The sequence below is a fragment of the Pan paniscus genome, chromosome 8, assembly GCF_029289425.2.
Source record: "Pan paniscus chromosome 8, NHGRI_mPanPan1-v2.0_pri, whole genome shotgun sequence".
NCBI classification, from domain to species: Eukaryota; Metazoa; Chordata; class Mammalia; order Primates; family Hominidae; genus Pan; species Pan paniscus.
This window is the reverse complement of record NC_073257.2, coordinates 107484393-107508714: the sequence shown is the minus strand read 5'-3', so window position 1 is coordinate 107508714 and position 24322 is coordinate 107484393. Positions and strand designations below refer to the sequence as shown.

At 43.9% G+C, this 24322-nt stretch overlaps 1 pseudogene; it reads right to left on the bottom strand.

Moving 5' to 3' along the window:
• Positions 1-9486: 9486 nt before the first annotated feature.
• Positions 9487-10274, bottom strand: LOC100969577 (small ribosomal subunit protein eS1-like; annotated as a pseudogene).
• Positions 10275-24322: the final 14048 nt, after the last annotated feature.

The window sequence follows — 24322 nt, the reverse complement described above, 5'->3', positions numbered from 1 at the left end:
GCATGCCACAGAAACTTCAAAGAATTGGGGCTTGAACTTGATCATTCCTTTTTCTCTCATGTAAAAAGAGCTCTGGAGGTAGGCAGCTTCAAGGCTGACTTAATGCCTCCATGAAGGCCATCAGGCACTGGGGCTGCTTTTGATTTATGCTCTTCTGTCCTAGGGTAAGGCTCTTGTCCACATGGTAGTGGCATTCCAACCATCAGGACTGCATTCCAGCCAGCAGGAAGAAAGAAAAACCATAGGCAGAGGAGTGTCTGCCAGCTGCCCCTTCTAAGTGACATTCCAGGAAGACCCCCCTGCCCAGTGGCTTGACCAAAACTAGCTCATGGCCTACCCTCTCTAAAAGGGATCTGGGAGGTGTAGCTTTTTTATTTGGGCACATTGCAGCTCCAAGAAAGTAAGGGTTCTATTGGTAAGGGAGGAGGAAAATCGGATAGGGGAAGAAGATTATCCTAATTGATTCATGGAGCTGAGAGCAGGATTCATTCACCTAAACAGTAGGGCTGCTGGGGAATAAAAGAGGGCTGGGATGGCGGCCAGAGAGGTAGCCACAATGTCCCACTGCACTGCCTGACAGAGGAAATGGGAGGGAGAGGTGAGCAGACACTAAAGTTTCATGGTGCTATTTGCAGCCCAGTATAATGGAGGGAGCACTGAACTGGGACTCCAGAATTTTTTTTCCAGCTCTGTCACTGACTGGCATTGTGACCTTGGGTAACTACTTAAACATTTTTGCCTCAGTTTCCACACTCATGAAATGGGAGCTTGGATAAGCTTTCTAGTTAGATGGAGGTGTGGGAAGCTCTTCATCACTAAATTGCAAATTAGCTGAACAAGGTGTTTTTTATATCTGACATCCACAGCTGGCCAAGTCTTTGGTAGGCATTGAAAGCAAAACCCAACATCACTGACCCGCTCTTCACACACACACACACACACCCCTCTGCTATTTGCTGTATATGTGGGCCTCAGACTACTTCAAACTGTGGTTCAAGGATCATTGTGACAGAATGACCACAGGGCCTAGCTAAAACTGTAGATTCCCGCACCCAGACCTGCTGAGCCAAAATTTCTGAGGGTGGGACAAAGAATTGGAATTTTTAGCCCCTTATATGATTTATCTTAGCATTACCACTACTGTAAGTAACCTGAGAGTTTTGTTTTTCTTCCATAATGAGAAGTCCAGAAGTAGCTCAAGACCAACAGGGCAACTCTGTGATGCCATTAGGAACCCAGATTCTTTCCAACTTTCAGCCCTGACATTCTTAACTCCACAGCTTCCCTTGCACCGTGATGGCTGTTCCATCTCCACACCTGTGTTCCATCTATGTCCCAGTCAGGAAGAAGGGCAGGGGAAAGAGGCATGCACAGCTGAGTTCGCCCAACACACCCACATTTAAAGAGCTCTCCTGGAAGCCCCAGTAAGTGACTTCCCTTACATCTCATCAGGAGGAACTGTTTATTGTGGCCACATGAGCAACGGTAGCTGCGAGGACTGGGAAGTAGAGTTTTACAGCTGGGCACATTCCTGCTCAAACAAAAATCAAGATCCTCTTTGTGAGGAAGATGAGAAGATAAAAATCAGGTAAGCTACTACATTAGTGGGTAGCGATGTTAGGTACAGTTACCCCTAGTGACTTTCCAAAGAGATTTTCTTGGAAGGCTCTTTTGTTCCCTTGAACTCATTGATGAGTTTTGTAATGCGGGTTTATATGGGAAAGCTGAAGTGCTCCATAAGAGGTGGAGAAAAGACAAAATTCCCAGGCAGTTTTGGAGAGGAAAGAGTGAGTTGTAGGCCGGTGCAGTGGCTCATGCCTGTAATCCCAGCACTTTGGGAGGCCAAGGCGGATGGATCACCTGAGGTCAGCAGTTCAAGACCAGCCTGGCCAACATGGTGAAACCTTGTCTCTACTAAAAACACAAAAATTAGCCGAGCATGGTGGCAGGCGCCTGTAATCCCAGCTACTTGGGAGGCTGAGGCAAGAGAATCTCTTGAACTGGGACATGGCGGTTGCAGTGAGATGAGATCGTGCCATTGCAGTCCAGCCTGGGTGACAAGAGTGAAACTCCGTCTCAAAAAAAAAAAAAAAAGTGAGTTGTAGACTTGCCCTAGGCAGAGGCTACAGACTAAGGGTCAGTAGGAAATGAGGCTAGAGAAAGCTAAATGTAAGAAACAAAGTATAGGAAAAGCCATCTATTTTTAAACTGATGGCTTGATGGGGGTTGTTATGGACTAAATGTTTGTGCCCTTCCCAAATTCCTTCGTTGAAGCCCTACCCCTCAATGTGATGGTGTTTGGAGACGGGGCCTTTGGGAGGTAATTAGGGTTAGATGAGGTCGTGAGGGTGGGGCCCTCATGGTGGGATTGGTGCTTTCGTAAGAGATGCCACGTCTCTCAACAAACTGTTGGGTAAAAAGTAAAATAAGACTCTAGAGACCTTGACCTCCTGCCCTTCATGTGAGGACACAGCGAGAAGACAAAACAGTCTACTGCAAGCTAGGAAGCAGGGCCCTCACCAGGCACCGAACTGGCCAGCACCTTGATCTTGGACTTCCCAATCTCCAGACTGAAAAATAAATTTCTGTTGTTTGATCCACCTAGTCTATGATATTTTGTTATGGCAGCCCAAGCAGACAAAAACAGGAATAATTGTCTTGGAGATACCTGCATTTTAGAAAAGGAGTCCTAATATTTCAAAGAATTGGCCAGAGTGGCATAGTGGAAAGAGTATGGATTTGGGAGTCATATGACTTGCACTCCCATCTATAAATTGTAGGAACTTGCAGGATTGTTTTTTGCTGCAATGAGCCTCAATTTCCTTATTTGGAAAAAAAATAGACAGTTAATACTTACCTTGAAGACTCCTGTCAGTAAATAATCAGATAATGGACCGGACACCTAGCTCATGGAAGAAGCACCATCCATGTTGGCCACAATTAGCCACATCTGGCATATCTGTTTTTGTATCCCCCACTGAGCCCAGCAAGGTGCAATGCACACAGATGCTCACTGAGTAGCTTTGAAACAGGCTACTTGGGCAGAGCTATAGAGATGGAGGGGGCTTTCTCTGAGATCCATGGACCATTAGGGACACTGGTATGAGGCTGGCAGTCTAAGATGATCAAGTCGTCCCTGACCCCAACTTATTTCTAAACTACTGAAGAGTGTCATTGTTCTCTCTTCCTTATGAAAGTGTCCTGTGGAGTCTCCTGTAGTAGAATTGAGTTAAATGTTACAATGTCTTTTCCACTAGCACTTCTGGCAAAAATCGATGAATAACTTCATAACTACCTTAAGGGCACCTCATTTAAGTTTGCAGATCTCTGCTATTTTACAGAACTCTGCTATTAGTGAGAATGAGATTTTAAAGCCTCATTCAGTATCCAGTGAGCACCCACTACGTGCCAGATGCTGGGGATAAGAGACATTCCCTCCACCTGATGGTCCAAACGTTGATCTGTCTGAGAATTGCTGCTCTAAATTCAGGTAATTCTTATCCTTAAGTCCCGCCCTTTACAGCCTATTTTACCCTAATCCCTAGGAGAAACCCTTTGGCCAATAGGAAAACACCAAACTAGGCAGCTATGATCCCATGCTGAAGGCAGGAGGAGTCACCATAACCTAAGAAAACCAACTTGCTCTTTATTCCATCTGGCCCCAGGATTCCTCTAACGCTAGAGGGCAGTCGGGTCCCATGGACCTAAGGAAGTCGGCCTGCTCTTCCTCAATGCCCAGCAAATTATCCCCTCCCGATCCTCAGGCTGCTCTCCTGGAAATGAAGTGCTGGATCAGTAAAATAACTTCCAGAGATCCTCTTCCTTACAGGGTAAGAGCACAGGCCTTTTCAGTTTAGAGGCAGAATAGGGTTTGGACCTTGATTCTAACACCTACTAGTTGTTTGACCTGGGGAAAGTGTCTTAACTTCTCTGAATTTTGATGACACGTATCCATAAATGGTTTTGCGAGAGTAAATGTAAAGCACTCAGCACGGTATTCAGTATATGGTTAACCTTTAATAACTATTGGCTGTTACTGTTTACGATTCTAAGGAATGGCTTTCTCTTAGTTTTCAACATTGCTTTTTTTTTTCCCCTTTGAGACAGGGGTCTCACTCTGTCACCCAGACTGGTCTCAAACTCAACTCCTGAACTCAAGCAATCCTTCTGTCTCAGCTCCTGAATAGTTAGGATTACAAGTGCATGCCACCGCACCAGGCCCTACGTTTCTCTTTTATTTAAAGTCCAAGCATCAATTCCTAGGACATAAAGTGAGGACATTCTTAGGACAGATCTACTATGTACTAAGCACCATGTACTAAGCATCATAGTAAGGGGGCTAGATGAATTATGCATGATGCCACAATAATCTGAGTAGGGGAATTGTTACCCCTATTTTACAGGTATAGAACCTAAAGATCAGTAAATTCCCCAAGATCACACTGTAGCGGAGGAACCTGGATTTGAACCCAAGACAACAGAGCTTCAAAACTCTTCACCACCACAGGGGGCATAGCAGTAGTGTTTTCCCAGAAGCTTCTTGTACCTTATCCCAAAGGCAAGTTGTAAGGCTGAAGAAGGAGGTTGCCATAGCTACTAACTGGACCCCTTTTCACGTAATCAGATCCTCAGTCTGCCCCAGTTTTGCAAGAGGAGCTGCTTGTCTGGAAACTCTCCTCAACACCTGCCCCTGGAGGGAGCCGACTGTGTCTGAATTATTTAGAGAGTCTCTAGACACTTGATATAATGAGCAGGTGTGGATGCTTCTCTGACTTCCCCCACATGCCTTTACTTACCTCCTTTCCCCTCCCCCCAGTTGCCTATGAGGAAAAAGGAGGCATCATCCTTTTCCTCACTGTAGATGTGTCTGCCTCATCTTCATTTTTCATCCCGAAGTCTGTTTGTAAGAAGTGGACCATTTTCTTTGCAAATATCAAAAATCATATTGATTTCCATTGAAATTGGTGGTGTAAATTGACCCTAACTAGTAAATGCATAACTTGGCCAGGAGTGGTGGCCAAGGCAGGAGGATCACTTGAGCCCAGGAGTCTGAGACCAGTCTAAACAATATAGTGAGACCCTGTATCTAACTTTTTTATATACTTTTTTTTTTTTGAGACTGAGTCTCGCTCTCTTGCCCAGGCTTGAGTGCAGTATGACGATCTCGACTCACTGCAACATCTGCCTCCCGGTTTCAAGCGACTCTTCTGGCTCAGCCTCCTAAGTAGCTGGGACTACAGGTGCGCGCCACCATGCTCAGCTAATTTTTGTGTTTTTAGTAGAGACGGGGTTTCACTATGTTGGCCAGGTTGGTCTTGAGCTCCCAGCCTCATGATCGGCCTACCTCAGACTCCCAAAGTGCTGGGATTACAGGCATGAGCCACCGCACCCAGCCAAAATTCTTGTTTTTGAAGAATATTTACTGACGTGGAGAAGAGACACACTAGAAAATATTGAATAGGAGAAAACTAAGCTATAAAACAGTATAATTAAAATTTCTCAATTATATATATTTAGTTAGAAAAAGACTGGAAGACAATGTATCAAATAATATTATGGGCTGGGCACAGTGGCTCACAACTGTAATCACAGCACTTTGGGAAGCTGAGGCTGGAGTATCACTTGAGGACAGGGGTTCAAGACAAACCTAGGCAACATATCAAGACCCTATGTCTACAAAATTGTTTTTTTACTTAGCCAGACATGTTATGTGTATCTGTAGTCCCGGCTACTTAGGAGGCTGAGGCGGGAGGGTCTCCTGAGCCCAGGAGGTCAAAGCTACAGTGAGCAATAATCAAGCCATTGCACTTCAGCCTGGGTGACAGAGTGAGACCCTGTCTCAAAAAAAAAAAAAAGATATGTGTATATATATATATATATATATATATAGAGAGAGAGAGAGAGAGAGAGAGAGAGACTCTCGCTCTGTTTTCCAGGCTGGAGTGTAGTGGCGCGATCTCGGCTCACCACAACCTCTGCCTCCCGGGTTCAAGTGACTCTCCTGCCTCAGCCTCCTGAGTAGCTGGAACGACAGGCACACACCACCATGCTCGGCTAATGAGTGATTTCTACTGAGCAGTGAGACAAGTGAGTTTTATTTGTCATTATACTTTTCTAAGTTTTCTACTTTATTTTAAAATTTTCATAGCTATTAATATTTCTTTCTATGGGAATTATTGGTGCAGACCAGGCATGGTGGTTCACACCTGTAATCCCAGCACTGGGAAGCCTAGGCAGAGGATTGCTTGAGCCCAGGAGTTGGAGACTAGCCTGGGCAATATGGTGAGACCCTGTCTCTACAAAAAGAAAAATAAAACAAAAAGTAGCTGAGGATGGGCCGGGCGCGGTGGCTCATGCCTATAATCCCAGCACTTTGGGAGACTGAAGCGGGCAGATCACAAGGTCAGGAATCTGAGACTAGCCTGGCCAACATGGTGAAACCCCGTCTCTCCTAAAAAAATACAAAAATTAGCTGGGCATGGTGGCATACACCTGTAGTCCCAGCTACTCGAGAGGCTGAGGCAGGAGAATTGCTTGAACCCGTGAGGCGGAGGTTGCAGTGAGCTGAGATCGCGCCACTGCACCCCAGCCTGGGCGAAAGAGCAAGACTCTGTCTCAAAAAAAAAAAAAAAAAAAAAGTACCCAAGCATGGTGGTGCACATCCGTGATCCTAGCTACTAGCTACTAGGGAGGCTGAGGTGGAAGGATTGCTTGAGCTCAGGAATTTGAGACTGCAGTGGGCCAAGATCGTGCCACTGCACTCCAGCTTGGGCCACAGAGTGAGACCTTGTCTTGAAAAACAAAAAAAAAAAAGAAAGAAAAAAAGAGAGAGAGGAAGGAAGGAAGGAAGGATGGACAGAAGGAAGGAAGGAGAGAGAGAGTCAGAAAAGAAAGAAAAAGAAGAAGGAAAAGGAAAAGAAAGAAAGAAGAAATTATTGGTACAATGGTGAAAATAAAATTTGTGATAACAATTTTTTAAATTTATAGACAGGTTTATTTTCCATTCCATCCTTCTTTGTATTCTATCCTTTGCAGTTGAAGAAATCAAGGTTCAGGTGCTCTTGGTGACATAGCCAGTTGAGGGGAAAGTACAGACTAGATGCCAGACCTCTACACTGGAGGGAGAGAGTGACCTCAAATGGGAGACTGGACTAGTGACTTCTAAGGTCCCTTCCAGCCTGAGGCTGTGTTTCTCTTTGCTGCTGTGCTGGTTTCACCCCCTGCATTCACAGCCCTCCCAAGGTAAGAGAACTTCAGAAACTCATGAAGTGCTTCTGCCTCAGGTACTTCACTGAACTCTAGTTTTCTTTCTGTAACTTGCAAATAGGGCTACAACTCTGACTCTGTGTTTCCAGATTCTGTTTCAATGCAGACAATTAGATGGTAAATAATTCAAGAGAACGGAAACTGGCAAAGTGGTGTGTGATGTCCAAACAGCTATCTTATTTATTCTCTGGTGTAAACTTCAGGCTCATCTGCAACTCGGGAGCCCCAGGAGTAAGTGAAATGTACAAACACAGGAATCTCCCCTGTTTCCATTCCCCCCATTTTTTAATAATGTCTGGGGGTGGGAATGCAGTTTACTTTAATCAAAGATTAAGGTAAGACAGGTTGGCTTTGGATGACAGATTCAGACAACTTCTTAGGCATGTCTGAATTTCTTCCCATGGTGGAGTAGAGTGATCAGAATCTAGAGGCATCAGTTTCTCCTTGGCCTGAGGATTCATGATCCAAAGTTGTGGTCTCAGAAATATCACCATTCATCCTCTTTCTCTTCCTTCTGTGCAATGAGGGAGACACATTTCACCGGACCCTTCTAAACCTGCCCCACCATTAAAGAAGTAGTCTTAGTTAAGACTCGTTGAATTACAGGTAACATAAACCACCTCTGCCCTGCCTAAGAAGAAAAGGATAATGTATTATATGGACATAGGGGTGTCTTATAAAGCCCAAGGGCAAAGAAAATAGAGATGGTCCAGCCTCTCAAGAAACTGGAGCTAGAGGCGTCATGTTACAGGACTTCAAAATATATTACAAGGCTATAGTAACCAAAACAGCATGGTATTGGTATAAAAATAGACACATAGATCAATGGAACAGACTAGAGAACACAGTCAACTGATCTTCAACAAAGGTGCCAAGAGCTTACACTGGGGAAAGGACACCCTCTTCCATAAAGGGTGCTGGGAAAATTGGATAGCCACATGTAGAAGAATGAAACTGGATCCTTCTCTCTCACCATATGTGAAAGTAAATTCAAAATGGATTAAAGACTGAAACATAAGATCTAAAACTATAAAAATACTAAGAAAAACCCTCTTGGACATTGGCCAAGGCAAAGAATTATGACTAAGACCTCAAAAGCATAGGCAACAAAAACAAAAATAGACAAACGGAACTATAATAAACTAAAAATCTTCTGAACAGCAGTTGATTGTTTCAATCAACAGAGTGAAGGGACAACTTGTTGAAAGGGAGAAAATATTTGCAAACTATTCATTCAACAAGGGACTAATATCCAGAATATAAAAGGAACTCAAAAATCTCAAAAAGGAAAAAACAAATAATCCCATTAAAAAGTGGGCAAAAGACATAAATAGACATTTCTTAAAAGAAGACATGTAAATGGCCAACAGGTATATGAAAAATGTTCACCATCACTAATCATTAGAGAAATAAAAATCAAAACCACAATGAGATCTTACTCCAATCAGAATGGCTTTTATTAAAAAGATAAAAAAATAGCATCTTGGTGAGGATATGGAAAAAGGGGAACTCTTTTACACTGTTGGTGGGAATGTAAACTAGTACAACCACTGTGGAAAACAGTATGGAGATTTCTTTTTTTTTCTTTTTTTTTTGAGACGGAGTCTCACTCTGTTGCCCAGGCTGGAGTACAGTGGTGCAATCTCAACTCATTGCAACCTCTGCCTCCCGGGTTCAAGCGACTGTCCTGCCTCAGCCTCCTGAGTAGCTTGGATTACAGGCACCCACCATCATGCCTGGTTAATTTTTGTATTTTTATTAGAGACGGGTTTTCACCATGTTGGCGAGGTGAGTCCCGAACTCCTGATCTCATGAGATCCACCTGCCTTGGCCTCCCAAAATGCTGGAATTACAGGCATGAGCCACTGTGCCTGGCCAGAGGTTTCTTAAAAAAACTAAAAGTAGAATTACCATTTGATTCAGCGATCCTACTAATGGGTATCTACCCAAAGGAAAAGAAATCAATATATCAAAAGGATATCTGCAAACTTGCATGTTTATTGCAGCACTATGCACAATAGCTAAGATATGGAATCAGCCTAAGTGTCCATCAATGGTAGAATAAAGAACATGTGGTATATATACACAATGGAATACTGTTTAGCCATAAAAAGAATGAAATCATGTCATTTGCAGCAACATGGATGGAACTGGAGATTATCATTATTTTTTTTCATCACAAATAGGACTTTTTATTTGCCACTATTATAAGTCTGGACTTTAAACAGATTCTTGGACTGGTCATTCATATCCATCAGCTCATTCGACTTTAGCACCTGTCTTGTCCCCAGTGGCTTTTCCAGAACTACTACCTTCACCATGAAGCTCCATGAGTTTTCCCAATTCAAACTTGAGCTTCTTCAGCATTTTTACTTTTCTAACAAAGACATCGTGGAGAGGGTAAATAGATTGGCAAGCCTTTTCTATGTCTTTTCCAATGCTGTCTAGAATCAATTTATTGACCACTTCTTTCAAGTCATTTGTCTGCACCTCTTGGGTCATGATTTCCATCATCTTCTGGATTTGGCGGATCTGTTGGTGCTGAGCATAAGAGGTCTTCCGTATCTGATTGTTGCTTTTTTTAGTAAAACCAATACAGAACAGACAAAGCAAGTAACCATGAGTAGTCTTAACATCAACGTGAGCTTCAATCATTGTCTGCCATTTTTTGACCATGGAACACATTTTGTCACGAATAAGATCCATGCCATGGAAGTTAGGCAGTTTTTGCCCTGAACATCTTCAGTAATCAGCTTGAATTTTCTAAATGCAACTTAATCATTCTGCAAATCAACAAGACTCACTTCAAACACACGACCCTCGAGGCCATCGGATGCAATTTTGGTTCCTTGGGTCCTGGCAACTAGCGTCTTTCCAATATTTCTTATATTGAACATAGCAGCTGCTTTCACATTATACCAATCTTTCTTAGAAAATGGATCCATCACTTTCTTCTTGGCTCCCTTTTTGCTGCCTTTTGTAAGGTGCTTGTTCTTGCCAACCACCATGGTGCTGCTCAGAGAGCCACAAGGCCTGGAGGTTATTCTCTTAAGTGGAAAAAGCCAGGCACAGAAAGACAAATATTGCATGTTCTCACTTATATGTAGGAGCTAAAAAAATTGACCACATGGAGCTAAAGAATGGAAAAACAGATAATAGAGATGGAAGGGACAGTGGTGGGGGGCAGGCGGATAAAGAGAAGTGTTAAAACATACAAATATACAGTAAAATAAAAGGAATAAATTCAATATTCCACAGCAGAGTAGGATGACTAAACTTAACAAAAATGTGTTGTACTCACATGACAGACACCCCGAATGCCGCTTCTTGATCACTATGTATTATATACATATAACAGATTTTCTCATGTACCCCATAAATATACACAAATAAATTTTTTAAAAAAGAAACTGGAACTAGCTTAGGAAGAAAAGGGAAGTATGTGGCTCAGGTAACCAAACCACAGCAGGAGCAAGTGACTGGAATCAGGGACTCCAACATCCCCTGGGTGCTCCCAATGCCTCTCCTTTCCGTGGAAGGGCTTCATTTCCTCCTGCTGGAGACTGGCCTCTTCCATGAGCATGGGGCATAGCCACTGGAAGCTTCCAGACTTATTCTCACAGCTTTATCAGACTTTCCACCCACTGTAAAAATAAAAAGGCTCATGGTCCCCAGTTTCGCTGCAAAAAGACTCTAGTCTGCTTGGGCCACCTGTCCTCACTGTAGTAGAGGTGTGGAGCAGGGGCCATGGTATGCTCTGGGTTGATTCAGCCGTATATACCTGGATGACCTCACCATGGTTAAATGTTGAAAGGGTTTCAGAGGGCTTCCTCTTCTGGATAGGATGTATATGTAGGAACAATCCAACACTCCTGCTGAAGCAACTAGAAAAAACAGAGTAAGTTACAGAAATCACCTTTTTAAGACACCGCAGAGTTGTGCCATCAATGAGGACTAATGAACTGAAATTCTGGAGAGGAAAGAGCCCTTTCCTTTTTTTTTTTTTTTTTTTTTTTTTGAGACGGAGTTTCACTCTTGTTGCCCAGGCTGGAGTGTAATGGCACAATCTAGGCTCACCGCAACCTCCGCCTCCTGGGTTCAAGTGATTCTTCTGTCTCAGCCTCCCGAGTAGTTGGTATTGCAGGCATGTGCCACCACACCCAGCTAATTTTGTATTTTTATTAAAGACAGGGTTTCACCATGTTGGTCAGGCTGGTCTCAAACTCCTGACCTCAGGTGATCTGCCCACCTTGGCCTCCCAAAGTGCTGGGACTACAGGCGTGAGCCACTGCGCCCGGCCGGAAAGAGCCCTTTCTAAATGTGCTGATTGTCTCTGACCATTTTCTTCCCAGAGGGTATTTGCCAAATCTGTGCACAGGCCAAGGATAGGGCTTGACCCAGGCATAGGGTCTCTACTGGGGCAAAGAGAAACTGGTAGAGTTTTTGATGATCAGTGTTATCTGGTGTAATGTTAGAATCTAGAGCTAAGCTGGAGCTCCTAAGAACAGAGCTGAATCTTCCATAGGCTTTCAGGGATGAGAAGACAGAGACATGCCAATGAAAAGCTTGAGTGGGCTCCATCCAAGGAATAGTGATGACTCAGAGATGGACTAGGACTAACCAAGACTGCAACCCAGCCTCAACCCAGCTGAATTCTTGACTAGGTTAAGGTGATCAGTCCCTCACCCCATCTGCTAACAGAAGAAAAAGAGATTCATCACTGGAGGAAAATAATATCATCTTTTGCCTCTGTTTTCTTTTATATAATTATAAGGCATGCAAAGAGCAGGAAAATGTGACTGATAAGGAAAATAAGCAGGGGCCGGGCGCGGTGGCCCATGCCTGTAATCCCAGCACTTTGGGAGGCCGAGGTGAGTGGATCACCTGAGGTCAAGAGTTTGAGACCAGCCTGGCCAACATGGCGAAACCCCATCTCTACGAAAAATACAAAAATTAGCCAGGCATGGGGGTGGACACCTGTCATCCCAGCTACTTAGGAGGCTGAGGCAGGAGAATCGCTTGAACCCAGGAGACGGAAGTTGCAGTGATCCAAAATCGCACCATTGCACTCCAGCCTGGGTGACAAGAGTGAGACTCTGTCTCAAAAAAAAAAAGAAAGAAAAAGAAAAAAAACAGGCTGGGTGCAGTGGCTCATGCCTGTAATCCCAGCACTTTGGGAGGCTGAGGTGGGTGAATCACTTGAGCTCAGGAGTTTGAGACCAGCCTGGGCAACATGGCAAAATCCCATCTCTACTAAAAATAGAAAAATTAGCCAGGTGTGGTGGCACATGCCTGTAGTCCCAGCTACTTGGGAGGCTGAGGTGGGAAAATCACTTGAATCTGGGAGGCAGAGGTTGCAGTGAGTAGAGATCGCACCACTGCACACCAGCCTGGGTGATAGAGCGAGATCCTGTCTCAAAAAAAAAAAAGAAGTTAAAAAATTACCTGGGTGGCCGGGCACAGTGGCTCACGCCTGTAATCCCAGCACTTTGGGAGGCCAAGGTGGTTGGATCATGAGGTCAGGAGATCAAGACCATCCTGGCTAACACAGTGAAACCCCTGTCTCTACTAAAAATACAAAAAAAATTAGCCAGGCGTGGTGTTGGGAGCCTGTAGTCCCAGCTACTCAGGAGGCTGAGGCAGGAGAATGGCATGAACCCAGGAGGCAGAGCTTGCAGTGAACCAAGATTGTGCCACTGCACTTCAGCCTGGGGCAACAGAGCCAGACTCCGTCTCAAACAAACAAACAAACAAAATTACCTGGGCTTAGTCACAATACCTGTAGTCCCAGCTACTTGGGAGGTTAAGGAGGGAGGATTGTTTAAGCCCAGGAGGTCAAGGTGACCCATGATTGTACCACCACACACCAGCCTGGGCAACAGAGCAAGAACCTGCCTCAGAAAAAAAAATAAATAAAAGTAGAGAAAGAGCAGGCAATAGAAGCAGACCCACAAATGATTCTGATATTTGAGTTAGCAGACAAGGACTTTATAATAAGTATTATAAACATGATAAATAGAGAAAATAGTACAATAGATGAAAAATAAAGAATTTCAACAGAGCATTCGAATCTATAAAAAAAGAACCAAATGGGCTTTCTAGAACTGAAACATGCAATATTTGTAATTAAGAACCCATTAAGTGAAATATTTTCATAGCTGTTGGTAAATATCTACTGGCCCAAGACTCCTAAGTTCCCTGTCCTCATCTCCTGGCCATCCTGGACCTCCTTGGGACACCCTGGACTTCCCCATGGCCCAACAACTAAGAGTTAATGGCTAGCCCAGCCAGGGGCATTCAGGAGCCTGCTTTGCCACTGCTGCAAGTGTCCCTTGTGATTGGTTGGTGTCTGTGCTTTCCCATTGTTTAACTATTTTGATTTTAATGTCATCTCTGACTAATTGATTGACTGATAGAGTTGAGGGTTTTTTTGTTTTTTGTTTTTAGTTTTTAGACTGAGTCTCGCTCTGTCACCAGGCTGGAGTGCAGTGGCGTGATCTCGGCTCACTGCAACCTCCGACTCCAAGGTTCAAGCGATTCTCCTGCCTCAGCCTCCTGAGTAGCTGGGATTACAGGCATGCACTACCACACCCGGCTAATTTTTGTACTTTTTGTAGAGACGGGTTTCACCAGGTTGGCCAGGAAGGTCTTGATCTCCTGACTTCGTGATCCACCCGCCGCAGCCTGCCAAAGTGCTGGGATTACAGGCATGAGCCACTGCGCCTGGCCTGAGATGAGATTTTACTGTGTTGCCCACGCTGGTCTCAAACTCCTGGGCTCAAGTGATCATCCTGCCTCGGCCTCCTGAATAGCTGGGACTTGATGTCTTGGTACTGTCACTGGAAGTCCCTATCAGAACCAAATAAATGATATTGGGTAGAAAGAATTCCCCAAAGGTGGCAATACCAATAAGAGGAGATGTGGAAGGACACAGAAAGGATATTTGTTCACTTATGATGCCTACTCCGAAAGCCAGATATCTAAGACTGAAGCCTGCTGTTTGCTGAATTGAGCTTCTTTTAAGTTTCCTCACCACTGTATTTGAGGAGACTTGAGTGAGCCAGTGGGGAACAGATTCAGTGAGGCTAGATAAGTTTGCTGTGTGGCTTGGTCTCCTGAATATGATCAATTTGTAGCTCCTACACCAGTTATTTTCATGAAATAATCAGGACAGCCTTAGCAACCTACGTTTCTCAAAGGCAAAAGAATTTAGTGTGGACTAACTGCCTCCCAGAATACAGGTTAAAAGAGTAGATTTTAGAGATGGACAGTTCTGGATTCAGACTCCATATCTGCAATTAACTGGTTGTTTGACCTTGGGCAAATCACTCTACCCCTCTGAATTGCTCATGTGTATCTCGAAGGTTTGCAGCAGACACTGTTGGTTAACTACCGAATGGGTTCCTCCCCTTTTCTTTGCTGAAAAATACTTCTTTTTTTTTTTTTTTTTTTTTTTTTTTTGAGCGGAGTCTAGCTCCGTCACCAGGCTGGAGTGCAGTGGCGCGATCTTGGCTCACTGTAATATCCGCCTCCCTGGTTCAAGCGATTCTCCTGCCTCAACCTCCCAAGAAGCTGGGATTACAGGCACGCACTGCCACGCCCAGCTAATTTTTGTGTTTTCAGTAGAGAGGGGTTTCACCATGTTGGTCAGGATGGTCTTGATCTCCTGACCTCATGATCCGCCAACCTCAGCCTCCCAAAGTGCTGGGATTACAGGCATGAGCCACTGCGCCTGGCCGGATCTCATTTTTCTTTTTTTTTTTTTCAGAGTGTTTTATCTCTTCCTCTTTCAACTCAGGGGTGAATTATGCTTGGTGTAGGCCCATTGCAATAATACCACTTTTGGGTCAATGGTTGGATTCAGCATGCATGTATGACCCAGTTCTGGCCACTGAGATGAGAGAGGTGATCAACTAGAGGATTCTTGGAAAGCTTTTCTTGTACTTAAAAAAGATACAAGGAAGAGATCGTCCCTCTGCTAAATACTGTCATGTCCAGATGGGATGCCTGGAAATGTAACAGCCATTTTGTGGTCACGAGGGTACCCAGGCTGACGATCCAAGCCAACTAAGGATGGCAGAGTGAAAAGATGGCAAGAACTGGGGTGCCTAATGACATCATCAAGCTTCTAATTTAACCAACCCTAAAGCTACCCCTGGTAGGGACTTATTATTACGTAGAAAATAACTCATTTCCTCACGTTTAAGCTATTTTTATTTGGGATTTCTCTTACATGGAGTCAAAAGCATCCTAACAAACCCAGAGTTGTTTATGAGGATTTGATTCAATAAAATAATTTATGTAAAGCACTTAACACAATTCCTGGTATAAAAGGTGCTCAAAAAATAAGTATTATTATCATCATCATCATTTTTTTCTCATTTTTATTTCCCCTTATTGCCTTGGTGCTGGCTGTAAGCAGAGGATAATGAGTCTGGGATTTAAAGACGTGATGACAGGGATGGGGGAGTCAGAGGGAAAGGGATGAATTTAGGTGCCTGGGCTCTTCATCCAGAGCACCATTGAACAGTAATTTTAGTTAAGGGTTTTTCATCTGTGTGTGGATGCAGACAACAGAAACTGACTTAAGTTAGCTCGAATGAGCAAAAAGCCATGTTTTTTGAAGGGTATGGAGTGTGTCACATAATTGAAGGAAAAGATGAACAGCAAAGATTTAGGCAAGGAAGGAATTAAGTTTCGGAAATTCTCATCCTCGGAACATCCCTCTCTCTTTGGAGCTCTCAGATAAGGAAATTTGGGCAAGGTGTCTGCACTGTGTTAATCAGCTTTGATCAGGGGGCAGGGGCATACAGTTGTGGTAATTGAGAGGGACTATCCTTGGCTATCAGGACCTTTCTGAAAGAAGGAAGAACCCAAGATGTATCTCTTGCTCCCAGATGCTTTTCCAAAACTGCAGGTTTCCCCTAACTTTACACAAAAAGCAGCAGCCCCAAGCCAAATTCTGGACATGCTCAGAATTCAGTAATGCCAAAGGTGGTCTGTTTTCCATGGTGACTGGGAAAGGAAAAGAAAAAGCTGGACAAGGGACTAGCCTGGACCATGAAGTCTAACCAGACGTCCTCACTTGGGGCATCCAAACACTCACTTGAAATGCCCAAGCCAGAAGGACCAACACTGCCCTGGTGTTTGCAAAAGTGCAAATATTGTCCCATGTGACAAATGTCTAAGTGCTTAAAAGCTATAAATCAAGTTATGCCCACCTCTATCTGACATTCTCAACCAGGCTTTTCCCTCTCACAAAGCTCACTTCTTTGAGTCTTGGAAGCTAAAGGAGACAGGTTCTGTCTCTGTCATTCCTTCCACCTGGATGCTTGAGTTGTCATACCCTGGTTATGCAGGGACAGGGCAGGGCAGTGCAGAAGCTGGCCTCAGGCCCAGGACTCTTGGGTGGTGACTGGATCCACCCAGTCTTGGGATAGGGACTGACTCAGTCAAGCTCTCTTTTTTGCCAGGGTGGCCAGGTTACCTTCCTCACACCTTACTTTTCCAACTTAGGATCTCCAGGCATTTTTATGTGCCTCCCCAAACTACACTACCCTAACTGAAGAGCAGGGAGTGGGGAAGAGAGGGTCGGCAGGAAAGTAGTTACAGGGAATCAGTTCTGTTGAGACATGCACTTGGGTTGATTTGAGGAGATGACTTGAAATTGAAGCAACCACTCTCTCCCTGATTTCTCAGGACAGAGCTGTGATTCTGTCCCCCTACTCCCCACCCCCACCCCACTTTCACTGACAGCCTCAGGCCTCCTCCTCTAGCCTGAGGAGATGAGTTGGGTTTACACACACCCTCTTCCTCCTACCTTTCAGAAATCTTTCCTGTAAGACCCAAGAAGAAAATAACCTTTGTGTCTCAATGTGTATACTATATGAGGCCAAGGATGGGCTCTATTCTTTGCTTGATCTGAGGGCAGGACTAAGAAGGACCTTAGAGATTATCTCAGAAGTTGAGTTCACAGAAAGTAAGAACCTATCAAACACCAGGGAGTTGGGTCAAGAGGGCTCAGGAGCAAATTAAGAGATCCCCACAGTCCCACGGGCCAATGGTAGAAGACTCAATGAGGATTATAACTTCATTGATCTCAAACTCATTAAATATATCAAACCCATGAATTTTTAATGACACTTAGAAAAAAAAAACAGCCTCATTTGTCATCTTTTGAAGGATGCTAGGAAATCAACCTATTATTTTGAAACTGACAAGGAAGGAAAACAAACTGCATTGATTCTGCCTTTTCTTTTCCAACTGTGTGTCATGATAACCAAATAGTTGATAAGAAGATGATTTTCTTTATAGAAACATTCTAGCTAATAAATGAAGAAGAAAAGAAGCTAAGAAATGTTAGCATATCAACATTTTGCATATCGAAATTTTGCAACTCTTAATGAAATAATGGAGCTAGGCAATGATCATCAATAGCTGCTAACATCAAAAAAAGAAAGATAACTGGGCATTATGTGCCTCCTGATGGAAACACAAAAAGCTGGACCGGGTGCGGTGGCTCATGCCTGTAACCCCAGCACATTGGGAGGCTGAGGCGGGCGGATCACTTGAGGTTAGGAGCTCGAGACCAGTCTGGCCAACATGGCGAAACCCTGTCTCTACTAAAAATACAAAAATTAGCCAGGCATGATAGCGCATGCCTGTAATCCCAGCTATTCGGGAGGCTGAGGCAGGAGAATCGCTTGAACCAGAGCGGCAGAGGTTTCAGTGAGCCAAGATAGTGCCACTGCACTCCAGCCTGGGTGGACAGAGTGAGACCCTGTCTCAAAAAAAAAAAAAAATTGTATGACGCCATCCGTGAAATTTGAACATGCAATTAATATTAAATGATATTTAAGGAGGCTGGGCATGGTGGCTCATGCCTGTAATCCCAGGACTTTGAGAGGCAGAGGCGGGAAGATCACTTGAGCCCAGGAATTCAAGACCAGCCTGGGCAACAAAGTGAGACCCCGCTGTCTACAAAAAATAGAAAAAAAAAATTAGCTGGGGCAGGGTGGTGTGTACCTTTAGGCTGAGTTGGGAGGATCGCTTGAACCCAGGAGGTTGAGGCTACATGCCACTATACTCTAGCCTGGGTGACAGAGCTAGATATGCTAACATTTCTTAGCTTCTTTTCTTCTTCATTTATTAGCTAGAATGTTTCTATAAAGAAAATCATCTTCTTATCAACTATTTGGTTATCATGACACACAGTTGGAAAAGAAAAGGCAGAATCAATGCTGTTTGTTTTCCTTCCTTGTCAGTTTCAAAATAATAGGTTGATTTCCTAGCATCCTTCAAAAGATGACAAATGAGGCTGTTTTTTTTTCTAAGTGTCATTAAAAATTCATGGGTTTAATATATTTAATGAGTTTGAGATCAATGAAGTTATAATCCTCATTGATTCTTCTACCATTGGCCAGTGGGACTGTGGGGATCTCTTAATTTGCTCCTGAGCCCTCTTGACCCAACTCCATGGTGTTTGATAGGTTCTTACTCTGTCTCAAAAAAAAATCATAATGATAAAAAATGATATTTAAGGAAGTATTATTAACATTTTAGGTCTGATAATGATTTTGTGGCTATGTTTACATATTACTTATCTCAGAGTGACATACTGAAATATTTGTAGGTGAAATTATATGATTTCGGCACTTGCTTCAAAATAGTCTTTGGGATATTTAGAGGTCAGCTGATGGGAGCATAGAAAAGCTAGACTGGGCTTGAGGGATGATTCTTGGGGCTGGGTAATGGGTGCATGGGGGTCTACTATGTGTCCTTTTCATGTGTGTGTTTGAAACATAATGAGCACTTCATGGGTGTGTGTGGTAAGAAGGCACTGTGTTAAGGATTCTAAAATGTTGCATCACCATCCCTGCTCTAGAGTGACTTCAGTCTGGTTCCCAAACTCTTATCACTGAGCACCTATTTTATTTTTCTTTTCCCTCATGAGTCCTGTGTTTGGGAGATTCTCATCACCTAGTAAATGTATTTATTTATTTATAAGGCAGAGTCTCACTCAGTTGCCCAAGCTGCAGTGCAGTGGTGTGATCTCGACTCACTGCAACCTCCACCTCCCAGGTTCAAGTGATTCTCGTGCCTCAGCCTCCCAAGTAGCTCGGATTACAGGCACATGCTGCCACACCCAGCTAATTTTTGTATTTTTAGTAGAGATAGGGTTTCTCCATGCTGGCCGGGCTGGTTTCAAACTCCTGGCCTCAAATGATCTGTCCTCCTCGGCCTCCCAAAGTGCTGAGATTACAGGAATGAACCACTACGCCCAGCCAAAGCATTTATTATGTAATAATTTAAAAGTACTCTTTGTGGTGTGTCCAAACATTTCTTCTTTTGTGAAGTCTTAAGGAAAGACTGGGAACCCCAAAGTGGCCCAGCCTTTTAATTTTACAGAGACAGAAATTGAGGCCTAGACAGGGAGACTGCCCAGGCCACACGCATTGGCAGAGGTGAGACTGGAGTCCAGTTCTAGAACTCACTCTTCTGCTTGTCCAGTGCACCACCACTGGCTGAGCACAGATGGTGTTTTGGAGTGTGTAGCTGATCTAGTTTACGAACTAGAAACAGTCACTATATTAGCCTGTCAGCTTCTGTTTTTAAGACTCATTGATGCCAATTTCTTCAACTTTTCTTTTTAAAATTTTTTAAAATTTTTTTTTTTTTTTTTTTTTTGTAGAGACAGGATTTCCCTTTGTTGCACAGGCTGGTCTCAAACTCCTGGGCTCAAGTGATCCTCCCACCACGGCCTCCCAAAATGCTGGGATTACAGGTGTGAGCCACCACGCCCAGCCCAACTTTTCTTTATAGATTTTCTTTACTTTCCACCTTCTGAGACTATCCCAAAGCTGTCTGACACATTGCCTGTGTCAATTTAAATTTTCTCTTTATGACGGGTTGCTGAGGACTTATTTTCTTCACCCCCTGTGGTGAAGAAGGGAGCTAGAAAAGAAATCAAGCACAGTGAACTCCTGGTTATCCCAGGGCAGGATGGCCAATTTTCCATCAATCATGCTGAAAACAAAACAAATGCGACTACATGATACGGGTAGAATAGCAATCAGTACATGCCACACTGGGTAACATTTTTTTTAAGACTGGTGAAGCGCAGTAGTGAGAAGGTGGGGAAGGAGTAGAACAAGGAGTATGGGCCAGGCGTGGTGGCTCACACCTGTAATCCCAGCACTTTGGGAGGCAGAGGCGGGTGGATCACGAGGTCAGCAGATCGAGACCATCCTGGCCAACACGGTGAAACTCTGATAAGCCAACCTACTTATCACCCTGCTTCCCTGACTTTCAGTGCTCGATTTCCCACCTAGAAACTCTAGTCTAATAACCACAACTACATATTATATAAGCTTAGCAAACTAAAACTAAAAATACAAAAAATTAGCTGGGCATGGTGGTGCATGCCTGTATTCTCAGCTACTTGGGAGACTGAGGCAGGAGAATCCCTTGAACAAGGGAGTCGGAAGTTGCAGTGAGCCGAGATCATGCCATCGCACTCCAGCCTGGGGTACAAGAGCAAGACTTCGTCTTAAAAACAAAAAACAAAAAACAAAAAAAGAACAAGGATTTCGATCTGTAACTGACTGAACAATCGAGTTACCCCACTACCTTTGTACCAGCCCACATTGTGAAGCTTTGATGTTAGAATGTCCATCCTTTCACCAGTCCCACAGTATGTGCAGGTTGGTTTACTGAGAGATGCTTATATCTGAGTGTTTAGTGCTTTATTTTGGATGCTTATCACAAACACTTTTACTGAGATGTTTCCAGTGTTAAGTGCACCTCATTAATGTTTCACCTGCAACCTCCTCTCCCTCAGAACAATTTTCATGTCCTCCTTCCCAGCCTCTCATCAAGCTGACAATGTAGTGTGAGCAACCAACCTCACTTGCCAACATTCTCACATGCAAGATTGAAATCTTTAAAAGCCCTTTTGGATGGTACTGTGGTCAACGCTTGTCTCCGTTGGGAATTATTTGGTTTCCTTCCTGAATTTCCATCAGGGAGAAAAAGCAGCTCAATCTGCCCATAGCAAGAACAAGAAGTAGCTTTCACAGCGCTGATTGGAATGGAAAACCAGCATCAGATCCACCTCCAAAAAAGCTTTCACTTGAAAAGGGATGTAGTTTCAGTTATTTGCTCCAATTTTTACCAAAAATCTCCTGGAAAATCCAGAGTTGCTTATATAAATTAATAAAAGAAGAAGCAAGAACTATAACTAGAGCCTCGTTTTGTCATTACTACACTCAAGGGTCACCTGAAATCTGAATTGCAACATCTCAGTTAGTTTATGAGCAGTGACTATCAGCACCATGACAGTCCCTCAGGACAGGATTCTCCACCATGCCCCAGCCTGCCCACTTGGCCTCAATTCTTTCTTCTGATATTCCCAGCCCAGGATACCTCCTATGCCAACCTACTTATCACCCTGCTGCCCTGACTTTCAGTGCTCGAATTTCTACCTAGAAACTCTAGTTTAATAATCACAACTACATATTATATAAGCTTAGCTAACTAGGCACAGAAGAGATCTCCCCCCAGTTGGATAAAGACTGTTTGGTACAAAACCTAGAAAAAAACATAATTAATGGCAAAAGATTAAAGGCATTTCCATTAAAGTTATAACAAGATAGACAGCTATAACTGTAGTGGAGATCTTTGCTATTACAACAGGTAAGAAATCAGAATCATTCATATAGGTGAAAGGGAAAGAGAGTTTTCTGGTTCTTCTCTGTCCTCACTGCTGACTGCTTCCCTTCCAACCTGGATTTTTACCTTTCCATCTGTGGCAAGGAGCAGATGAAAAATGGCCTGCAGCTTAAGATGCCTAAGTGATGAGAAAATGAGCATTTACTAGCCAGGCCCAGTGGCTCAAGCCTGTAATCCCAGCACTTTGGGAGGCCGAGGTGGGCAGATCTCGAGGTCAGGAGATCGAGACCATCCTGGCTAACATGGTGAAACCCCGTCTCTACTAAAAATACAAAAAATTAGCTGGGCATGGTGGCGGGCGCCTGTAGTCCCAGCTACTCGGGAGGCTGAGGCAGGAGAATGGCGTGAACCTGGGAGGCAGAGCTTGCAGTGAGCCGAGATCGTGCCACTGCACTTCAGCCTGGGCGACAGAGCAAGACTCCGTCTCAAAAAAAAAAAAAGAAAATGAGCATTTACTGATTTTACTGTTACCATGTTGATTATTTCCTCTCAGCTATCTGCAGCCAAGGTAGAAGGCAGAATAGAAGGGGGTAATTTTTTTTTATGATCTTACTGATTAGAGTTTTCATGCTATAAAGAAAGATGAGAGGAAAGAAAATAAGCAAGAGAGAATTAACTGAGCAAGAAAGACACATAAAAGAGAAAGGGAGAATGGCTATGTGGTGGATACGTGAATGAGTAGTAATGAGGAAAGCGGAGAGGTAGGTGGAAAATGAAATGAGAAAATGGGAAGAAAAATAGTCAGGAAATCACCTAGAAGCTTATCATGACTGAAAAAGTGTGGAGGTGGGCCAGGCGCGGTGGCTCACACCTGTAATCCCAGCACTTTGGGAGGCTGAGGCAGGTGGATCACCTGAGGTCAGCAGTTCGAGACCAGCCTGGCCAATATGGTGAAACCCCGTCTCTGCTAAACATATAAAAATTAGCTGGGCATGGTAGTGGGTGCCTGTAATCCCAGCCATTCGGGAGGCTGAGGCAAGAGAATTGCTTGAACCCAGGAGGCGGAAGTTGCAGTGAGCCAAGATTGCACCATTGCACTCCAGCCTGGGCAACAAGAGCAAAACTCCGTATAGAAAAAAAAAAAAAGTCTGGAGGTGTCCAAGACAGAGCTTGGGGGTTAACAGGAAGATTTTTTTTTTTTTTGACAGTCTGACTCTGCTGCCCAGGCTGGAATGCAATGGTGTGATCTCTGTTCACTGCAACCTCCGCCTTCCGGGTTCCAGTGATTCTCCTGCCCCAGCCTCCCTAGTAGCTGGGATTACAGACACCCACCACCATGCCCGGCTAATTTTTGTATTTTTAGTAGAAACATGTTGGCCAGGCTGGTCTTGAACTCCTGACCTCAGGTGATCCTCCTGCCTCAGCCTCCCAAAGTGCTGGGATTACAGGCGTGAGCCACCACACCCGGCCAACAGGAAGATTTGACTGGGAAAAGTGGAGCTTATAGGGGCATGGAGAGCCATTTAGGTTAGAGGTAAAGTTTGCAGAAGCTCTGAGTCCTTAAAGCTGTGGCAGGCACTCTGCTAAAAGTGGTTTGCATTTCTTGTCTTATTTAACTCTTAGAATAACTCTGTAATATGGATGCCCTTATTTTTCCCATTGTACAGAAGAAGAAACTAAGGTTCAGAGAAAGTAAGCATTTTGCCCAGGATCAGTCTTTCAATAGCAAGTGGAGCTGAGATTCAGTTGTGCTTGGATCTGCTGACTCTAGAGCTCTGGCTGGGTTATCTCAGCTTCCCTCCTCCAAATTCTTGTCGCACCTGACCCAGTTTCTCTTCCAAGATAGGGTGTATTCAGGGTAATATGGGAGGGATTGCTATGCATTTTATGGGGACGTAACAACTTATGGATGCCAATGGGTACAAAATCCATGTCAAGTAAGGAAACTTTGGAGGAGCTGGAGTTGATTAGTCTGGATGAGAGAAAGTTGGGACATTGGATAGCTGAAGCACAGACATAGAAGAAACAATAATCTCCTGAGTTGTTCCAGAGAGATCAGTTGGTGCAAATGACAGGGAAGTGGATTACAATTCAGTCTTGGGACTGAACTTCAATTAAGGCTTTCTGAAAATGGATGAGCTGCTACATGCTGTAGAAGCTCCCCATCACTGAAAGTGTCCAAACCAAGGTCCGATCATTCATTCATTGATTCATTCATTCATTCCTACAAATTTTTGTGGAAGATCCACAATATGTCATCTCTGTTCTAGGGACTGGGGTACAAAAGGCAACAAGACAAGCACTACTTCCTGGAGGTTTTAGTGGGGACAAACAAGGATAGAGACAAGTAATTACACGAATTACTTGTAAACCATGACGTGTTCTA